This window comes from Marmota marmota, unplaced genomic scaffold (assembly GCF_001458135.2).
Source record: "Marmota marmota marmota unplaced genomic scaffold, marMar, whole genome shotgun sequence".
Taxonomy (NCBI): Eukaryota; Metazoa; Chordata; class Mammalia; order Rodentia; family Sciuridae; genus Marmota; species Marmota marmota.
The window spans coordinates 41,933-51,576 of NW_026005973.1; positions in this window are offsets into that span (position 1 = coordinate 41,933).

Sequence of the window (9,644 nt, forward strand, 5' to 3'; positions counted from 1 at the left end):
TGAAGTTCTTTGTAATTTGGTGTGTGTGTGTGTGTGTGTGTGCTCACACACTGTCAATGAAGAATCACCTGAGGAAGTAGGTTAAAATGCAGATTCTACTTTTGGTACTGAAGATTAAACCCAGGGGCACTCATCACTGAGCCACGTAACCAGCCCTATTTTGTGTTTTAGACACAGCATTTCACAGAGCTGCTTCATGCCTGGCTGTTGCTGAGACTGGCTTTGAACTTTTGATTCTCTCGTCTCAGCCTCCAGAGTCTCAGGGATTACAGCCATGCCCCACCATACCTACAGGAGTCTCTGGATTTTAAAGATCAGTTTCAATTGCTGTTCAATTGTTAGTATTGGGGATTGAACCCTAGGGTTCTTTACCAATGAGCTACATCCCCAGTCTTTTTCTTTTTTTCCCTCTCCTCCTCTCTCCCTCCTCATCCTTCTCTCCCTTCTCTCCCTCCTCCTAAGTGCACCTAAAATTGCACTTAGTGCTTTAAATATGCAATAAAATAAAAGGTTCTTTCAGGTCTTGGAAAGGGACAGGAGAAGGGTGGGGATGAGGACACCCGAGGACTGAAATCCATGCCCAAGCCCTGAAGCCTCACGTTTGTATCCTAGTGCTCAGTATCAAGGACCCAACAAATGGATCCGAATGGCTAAAGCAAAAATGGAGACTGGAAGGCAATGGAACCCCACGAGTATGAAGATCATGTCCACCTTCCTGTAAGGTCTGTTAACGACCTGCCTGGGGGTGGTGAGTTGGCAACATCTTGAGGCTTGGAGGCAGGGGCAGTTGAGAAGCCTCTCTTTACAGCCAGGGCTCCAGGGCCATTCCTTTCTCCTTTCTTGAGTACTTTTACTACACATGTGTGCTGCCCTCCCTCTCCCCTCCTTTCCAGTTCCCATTGAGGACTCAGCTAAAAAGCACTTTTTGTTCTCCAGCTGGAGGGTTAGATTCCAGAGACCCAGAATCCTAGCACCTCTCCTGCACCCCTGCACAGCCATTTGAAGCGTCTCTGGCTGCAGCCGGAGGTCTTGGAGAAGTTTGTGGGGATTTGTGGCCCCTGTCTGGCCTCTCCTCTACCCTGTGAAGATGGTTGAACTGACACAAAGGAACCAAAGACCTTTGAGACCAAAAACCCTCAGTTCTGCATTTCTTTTCCCAAAGGCCCACCTCCTCATATCTGATTGGATAGAAAATATTCTTGCAATTGCCTGGGAGGGAACAGCCTTTAAGCAAGTGTTTGTGGGAGGCTCTAAAACAGTGATTTCCAACTCTGGCTGCACCTGAGAATCCTCTGAGGCGCTTCAAAGTAGACAAAACACAAATTCTCAATCTCTTTCTCTCTCTAGTTCCCATTTGAGTAGTCTGGGTTGTAGCCTGAGCATGAGAATTTAAAATATCCCCAGGTGATTTTAATGCATAACTAAGGCTATGAATCACTGTCCTGCCAGGTGTGGTGGCACAGGCTCCAGCTGCTTGGAAGCTGAAGCAAGAGGATCACAAGTTCAAGGTCAATCTAGACAACTCAGTGAGACCTTATCTCAAAAAAAAAAAAAAAAAGGCTGGGGGTGTAGCTCAGTGGTAGAGATCTTATTTAGCATATAGGAGCCCCTAGGGTCAATGCCCAGTACAGGGGAAAAAAATCAAAAACCATCTTGCTGGGCTTTCTGGATAGGTGGGTGCTGTATGTTGTTCCTGCTGCTAATAAATGTTGATATAGTTGGCAGACTCATTGTGATGCTTGCTCTCCAGTGTAACATACCTTATCTAGGAAGGCCTTGACTAGGGTTTACCTGTGTTCCTATCTGCTTCTATAATTGATGTCCACTGGCATTTCTCAAAAAGAACCTGGCAATTGTGAATGGCCACAGACTGAAAGTAGAAAGGGCAATAGGGCCCAAGAGTACTCAAACTTAGGTGATCCTCAGAGTACCTGTTAACACCTGTCTGTTAACGACCTGGTTGTGGGGGTTGCCAACATCATAAGGCTTGGCTGGAGGTGCAGTTGAGAAGCCTCTCTTTACAGCCAGGGCTCCAGGGCCATTCCTTTCTCCTCTCTGTGTACTTTCACTACATGTGTGTGCTGCCCTCTCCCTCTCCTTTCCAGTTCCCATTCTAGAGGTTCTGTCCCAATTGTTCCAAAGTAGAACATACATGCACTTGTCTCCCAATGACCCTGATGATGGTGGTCCATGGCTACGCCTAAAGAACTGCTGTCAGTGCCCAGGGATAGTGCTCACAAAGGCCTATGGTGAGAGAGCTCAGCTTGTCCTAGGTTGTGTTTTGTGAGACAAGAGTTAACCTACTGCTGGGGACTTCCATGGAAATGAAATCATAGAGGGCCTCACAACAATGCTGTGTTTGGACATTGCCCCAAGTGCCTGACCTGATTAGTATCTAAGGGATATAGGATTCCTGGGTGGAGGGATGGCAGAGGCCAGGTCTCTAGCTGTCTGCTCTGGAGTTCTGGGGAGGTAGAAGAAGTGATCAGGGCTGCCCAACAGCTATGGATACTAGAGGGGCAGGGATAGAATGGGGGTTGAATATAAGAATACACATGACTTCCATGCTTACCTAAGCCAAGGCCATTCCTAAAGGGGTCTGTTCAAGGTTCCATGATGTTGTGGGAGAGTTAATTTGATGTGTCAACTTGGAGGGTGTTTTTGGATGAGAGTATCCTTTAAATCAGTGGAATTCTATCATGTTCCATAATGTGGATTGGCCTTCTCCAACCAGTTTAAGGCCTGAATAGAACAAAAAGAGTAGTTCGGCCAGTTGCAGTGGCCCACATCAGTAATCCCAGTGATTTGGGAGGCAGAGGCATGAGGATTGCAAGTTCAAGTGTGGCCTCAGCAACTTAGTGAGGACCTAAGCAACTTAGTTCACTTAGTAAGACCCTGAATCAAATTCGCACTCCTCCCCCTACACATAGTCTCACTATTCTGGTTGACTTTAATATCTAAGTATAAATAAGCTCTAAAATTGGATGAAAAATTGGGTGCAAAAGTTTTAGTTGTTTAGAAAGTTTGAAAAACAATATTATAAAAAAAGCAGATGCCTGGAGAACCACACTGCTGTGTCCCAGTGTGTTTCTGGGTCCTAGTGGTGGCAGCTGGATCCTGCTGAGGGATGCTCTCTTTTCTCTGGGTCTTCTGGCCAGAGCAGCTTCCACACATGGTGATCCAGGGGAGCCTGGAAGCAATTTCATCCTCTCACCATCCTCACAGGTGTATCCCATGCCCACTCTCCAGAACCTCCAATCTTTTGACACCTTTCTGATGCAACTAAGGGTTCTGACCTACTCCAGGCAGGGACTGAGGATTACTTTCTTATTGGAATCCAGCAACCTGCAGCAGGAAGGGCATTGCAGATGATTAGGGCAAAAGAAACCCAATCTGGCTAGGTTGTTCAGCTTTAAGGTGACCAAAGAAAAAACATTTGCCAGTGTTTGGGAAGTTGATGTTGTCAAGAAAGAGCAGCTTAAGGCTCATAGATTCTAAAATGAAACTAGACACCTAAACATGTGGAGAATTCCTCCTCCTTCTCCTTGAATCTAAACATCTAAATATGTGTTACTTATTACTTCTTCTCCTTTCCTCCTCCTCATCTTCCTCCTGCTTCTTCTTTACCAGAGATTGAACCCAGGTTGCTTAAGCACTGAGCCACATCCCCAGCCCTTTTTATGTATTTTACTTAGAGACAGTGTCTCACCCAATTGCTTAGGGCTTAGCTAAATTGCAGAAACTGGCTTTGAACTCCCATCCTCCTGTCTCAGCCTCCTGAGTTGCTGGGATTACAGGCGTGTGTCAGGGCACTCAGCCTCCAGGTTCATTATAATGCTCTCTAGGCCCATGAGCTCCAATGTCAGGAACCCTATTCTCTTCTCAAGCAGCCTGTCTGTTACCCCAACCAACTCTGATAAATGTGTAAAGTGACCCAAAATCAGTGTTCTGAACTTTTCATAGAGTGATTAGTTGAAGTTGTTTGGGGTTCACACCAAGAGAGATCTTGTGAATAGCAAAGGTATTCAAGGCAATCAGAGAATTGTGACCTGGAATTCTCATCTTGAGAACATAAGGCAGGGGTCTGGTCTTACCTATCAGGACTTTGAGTTGGTCAAAGTTCTGCATAGAACAGTGGGAACTCCTCCAAAAGTCACTTGCCCTTTAGACAACACAGGAATGAATAGGGTACCTTTAACTGCCCTGTTCCCCCTTTTTAAAGAAATATTTATTTTTTAGTTGTAGTTGGACACAATACCTTTGTTTTATTTATTTATTTTTATGTGGTGCTGAGGATTGAACCCAGGGCCTTACATGCGCTAGGCAAGCACTATACCACTGAGCCACAACCCCAGCCCCTTTCATGTCCTTTTGGAGGGAGCATAGATGATGGTATAATTGTCAAGAAAAGTGAAGTCATTGACATTTTACACTTTCTTCCTTTTTAACCAGAGATTGAACCCAGGTGTGCTTAACCACTAAGCCATATCCCAGCCCCTCCTTTTTCCCCCCTTTTTTAGTTGTAGATGGACACAATACCTTTATTTTATTTATTTATGTGATGCTGAGGATCAAACTCAGTGCCCCACACATAGAAGGCAAGTGCTCTACCATTGAGCCACAACTCTAGCCCTTCCATAGTCCTTTCTTCTTTTTTTTTTTTTTTATTTTGAGACAGGGTCTTGTGAAGTTGCTGAGGCTGACCTCAAATTTGAGATCATCCTGCCTCAGCCTTTTATCTCTTATAATGGGCAGTAAGCAAGGCTGACCCTGTCTTAGAAGAAGATACCACCTCTATATTCCAGTGCTGTTTGCTATACAAACAACCATAAAAACATCATCTAAACTTGGTACACAAGCCTGTCACCACAGCAACTCAGAAGACTGAGTGAGGCAAGAGGATGACAATCTGAGGCCAGCCTAGATAACTTAGTGAGAGTCTCAAAGTAAAATAAGGAAATGGATTGGGGATGTAGCTCAGTATCAAAATGCTTCCGGGTTCATGGGTTCAATCCCTAGTACCAGAAAAAGAAAAGAAAAGAAAAAAGAGAATAAGCAGATAATATCTTTGTCTAGATATACAGAAAGGCAAGAAACCCCATGGAAAACTGAATCCCAACAATATACTCAGATCCACTGTTCCACACTCCCCCAATGCAACTGCAGACAATGACCTAACCTGATGGCAAAGCCACTTTCGACACTTTGCCCATCTAATAGCCATCCTCCTGATAGCCATACACAGATATTTGTAGATCACTTTCTGGTTTTCAAAGTATTTTCACTCACCTACAACTCTTATTGCAGAAAACTCCCTATAGCTATTCTCATTTAAAATAATATACTTCCCATAAACATGAATTTTTCTCTAACCTGGCCTCAGGTTAGAGGGATGCTCAGCAGTGATCATGGCCAACATATTCTTTTTCCAGAGGAAAATCTTGTGCTCTAGGAGAGAAATGGAGTTGCCCCAGCTCCCTCAACAAGGGATGGGAATTCATAGTTGCAACTGTCCCCTGCAGCTACCCTGGGGCTTCTACATATGAGGACAGGAGGAGAGGCCAGGTAAAATGGAATGGAGTTGTGCCAAAATTATTTAAACCCCATGATGAACTTCTGATGTTGCTATAGCTGCCACCATTTTGCTAGAGGAAACTGATGTCCCGAATGATAAGGTGCAGGGGGTAAGGTACCCAAGGTCACACAGCCGGTGGAACCCACATCCTTTAAACTCCTGAGACCAACATCCAGCTCTTCCATCATCCTTGTTGTTGTCCCACAGAAGCAGCGTGTCTCTAGGTCACAGGTGAATCTTCCACACCTTTCAGAGAGCCTACTGCATATTAGCAAATGAATCAACAATTGAATAAGTGAACCCCAGTGTTTGGAGGCCAATCATCAGAAACTACAGGAGGTGTAGCTTGGTGGCAGAGTAGCCTTGAACTCATGCCCAGTACAGGAAAAAAAAAAAAAAGCAAGTTGCTATGGGCAATGGGAGCCAATGAAGAATTTCAAAATAATGGGCCTAGTTGATCAGATTTGCTCCTTCTGATGATCACAGGGGGAGACTAGAAGCAAAGAAATCAGTTGGAAGGTTCTTATGAGACAGTAGGTATTTAGCAATATGGGTGGGGATGAAGACAGAGCCCTGCAGGAAAGGAATCAGGAACTGGGGCATGCCAACATGGGGAGACATATTGAATAGTGGAGAGGCATCAGAAATTGGTGACAGGAGAAAAGTGATACCATTGTCCTCCATATCTATGTTCTCTTCCTCCTTAGTTACACAACTCCCAAATTTTAGATTGGCACCTAACCACCCAGGGGACATTGTTATTGTCAGAGATTATTCTCAGAGAGTGCAACACAAAGTGGAGGAACCATGAGGACAGATGAATTTGCATGAGTAGAGGTCAAGACAAATAGAAGGAAGGAGCAACAAGGAAATAGAAGTGGGGGTCAGATCAGGAGAAAAGAATAAGCTTGTGGAGTAGGTGCCTACTGGACTACCAGCCTCGCTTGTAGTTTGTTGTGGCCATGCAACTAAGTTCTAGCTAATGAGCTATTAGCAAGGCACTGGATGTAAACTCTGGCTCCTGCATTTAAAGTGAAGGGGATGCATGTTCCCTGCTAAGAGCCATAGCCAATTAGGAATGACTCATGGCATTTTTGGTTGAAAGGTGATGCCAGCAAGCCATTGAGATGATAATGATTATGTTAAGATGTGCATTCAATTGGAGATTAGACCTCTGCTGTTCACCTCAGTCTGTTACTTTGGAGCTCTTGTGGGACTCCCGGAGAGTTCCCATTGGTTGGGGAAGTGCGGTAGGAGGGAATTCCAGAGGAGGGAATTCCAGAGGAGGGATTTCCTGTTGGTGGAGTGTGTCCAGATAGAATGCCACGTGCCTGGTTCGCGGGAGAATTCCCGGGGAGCATGTGTGGAGTGTGCTGGTGGAGTTCAGAAATAAAGTTTATTCCTGCTTCAGTGGCTCGTGATTTGTGCCCAGCCAGACTGCGGCATTTGGTGGCCCGTACGGGGAATGCCTGAATCTTGGGGGTAAGTGAAATTGCTCGCCCCTGAGGGAGAGTGAGAGAAAGGGTGACCATTTCAAAAAACAATGTGTTCTTGTTTTGATTTATTTTGTTTTTGTTTTAAGCTGCCTATCCCTAGAACTTTCTCAGGCAAACTGGGAAAAATGGTTGGCTCAAAGTTTGAAGTTGTTCGGCCCTAAGGAAGAGAAAATTGATACAACGATTTTTTTGTTCCATTTTTGTTTCATTCTGTTTCAGTTTTGTTTTGTGTTATCTTGTTGTGTTGCGTTATCTTTATAGTAGATTAGAAATTAGCAAAAAACAAACTGAAAGAGTGTTAAGTAAATTGTTAGAGGTCCAGACTATGGTAGAAAACATGTTAGATCAAGCAAAACAGAAGGTCTCTCGAGCTAGTCAGACAGAGGAAAAAAAATTAAAGGAAGAAAGCTTAGAGGAGAAACAGCTATCAGGGAAACAGTTACAACAGGAGGCTGCTACTTACACCTTTCTATCACCAGAGGGTGTAATTCAACCAACAGCTCCACCTATAGAGACAGCTGAGTGGCCCTCAACCCCCGTAGTTGATAGATGGGATCCTGAGACAGGACCTCAAAGATTAGCATGACCTGTACTTGAGCAGGCAGGAGGGCAGTGAATTCACGGTGCTTTAGATTTCAAAACAGTGAAGCAGTTAAAGGAGGCTGTAACAACCTATGGTCCTCAAACACCCTTCACTGTAAGCATGGTCGAATCCATTACCATCTTGAACATGACGCCAGCAGATTGGGCTAGCATGTGTAAATCTGTGCTAAATGGAGGACAATATTTGTTATGGAAGGTTGCCAGTGAGGAATTTTGCATGGAGATGGCTAGGCTAAATGCAGCAGCCAGTTACCCTCAAAGAAATCTAGATATGTTATTAGGAAAAGGACCTTATGAGAGTCAATGGCAACAAATTGAATATGATCCTGCTATATATGCACAAATTGCTGCATACACAGTTAGGGCATGGAAGACTTTACAAGGACATGGAGATTTACAAGGTCAATTACCTAAGGTAATACAGAGAGCTAATGATCCTTACGCTGAATTTGTAGATAGGCTTATTCAAACAGCGGCCAGAGTTTTTTGGGGATACAGAACATCAATGCCATTAATAACTGGTCAACAACTGGCTTATGACCAAGCAAATCATTGCTGCAGAGAGGTCATTAGACCATGGAAACATGGAGATTTAAACACATATATTAAATTATGTAGAGACGTTAATGAACAAGGGCACGTCTTGGCAGCTGCAGTACAACAGGCTTTAGATGCCAGGCCAAAAACATGCTACAATTGTGAACAAACAGGACATTTTAAAAGGAATTGCCCCATAGGAGGAGGGTTTAACAAAACTAGGTATCAAATGAATAGAATACCGGGTATTTGCCCACGATGCCGTAAAGGGAGACATTGGGCTAATGAATGCCATTCTCAAACCACCATAGAGGGTACTCTGTTATCAAAAAATGGACAAGGACCAGGTGTTTACCCATGATATTGTGGAGAAAAGCATCAGGCTCCATTGCCAAAAAACGGACTGGGGGGCCCAATGCTCCGGGGCCTACAACCACAAATATATGGGGCAATGGAGGAACCCAGCAACACCATCAGGGTAGTGGCCAGGACACATTATCCATTAAATCCCTCATCAGACAAACCAGAGGGAGCACAGGGTTAGACATCTGCGCCTCCGCCAGAGCAGTACTAACTCCAGAGATGGGAGTTCAAATCATTCCCACAGGAGTAAAAGGACCTCTTCCTCAAGGAACAGTAGGCTTATTATTGGGATGCAGTTCTTCTACTCTAAAAGGACTTAGGATAAGTCCTGGGGTAATTGATCCCAATTAGGAAGGTGAAATAAAAATTATAGCTAGTTCTCCAAGAGGTATATCAGTAATTTCACCAGGAGATAAAATAGCACAGTTATTAATAATACCCAGCCTGCATGATAAATTTTCCAGTCGTACTGTAGAAAGAGGTTCCAGGGGATTAGGCTCCACAGGTGTAGATTGGGCTATGCTGTCTTTAAATTTAGATTCTCGCCCAATGCTAAAACTAAATATTCAAGGACATGAATTTAATGGGCTATTTGATACAGGTGCAAACCTTAGCATCATATCTCATCAAGAATGGCCAAAACATTGGCCATTACAACAAGCCACTCAAACATTTCGAGGCCTAGGAGTGGCAACTAATCCCCATAGAAGTGCAATTTTATTAGACTGGAAGATCCTGAAGGATGTGAAGGAATTATACCGCCATATGTATTGGATCATCTTCCTATAAATTTATGGGGATGAGATGTCCTAGATCAACTAGGTTTGACATTAACAAATAACATCAATCCTAATGCGCCCACTACTAGGGCTAGACAAGGTTTTAGGAAAGAAAAAAGATTAGGAGAACAAGAATAAGGTATAGCAGCACCAATTCAAATAGATCAAGGAATAAATAGACATGGATTGGGTTTTCAGAAGGGGCCTCTGAGACAATCAAAATACTTGGAAATCAGAAAGACCAGTATGGGTTCCTCAGTGGCCCCTGACTAAAGAAAAGATACAAGTATC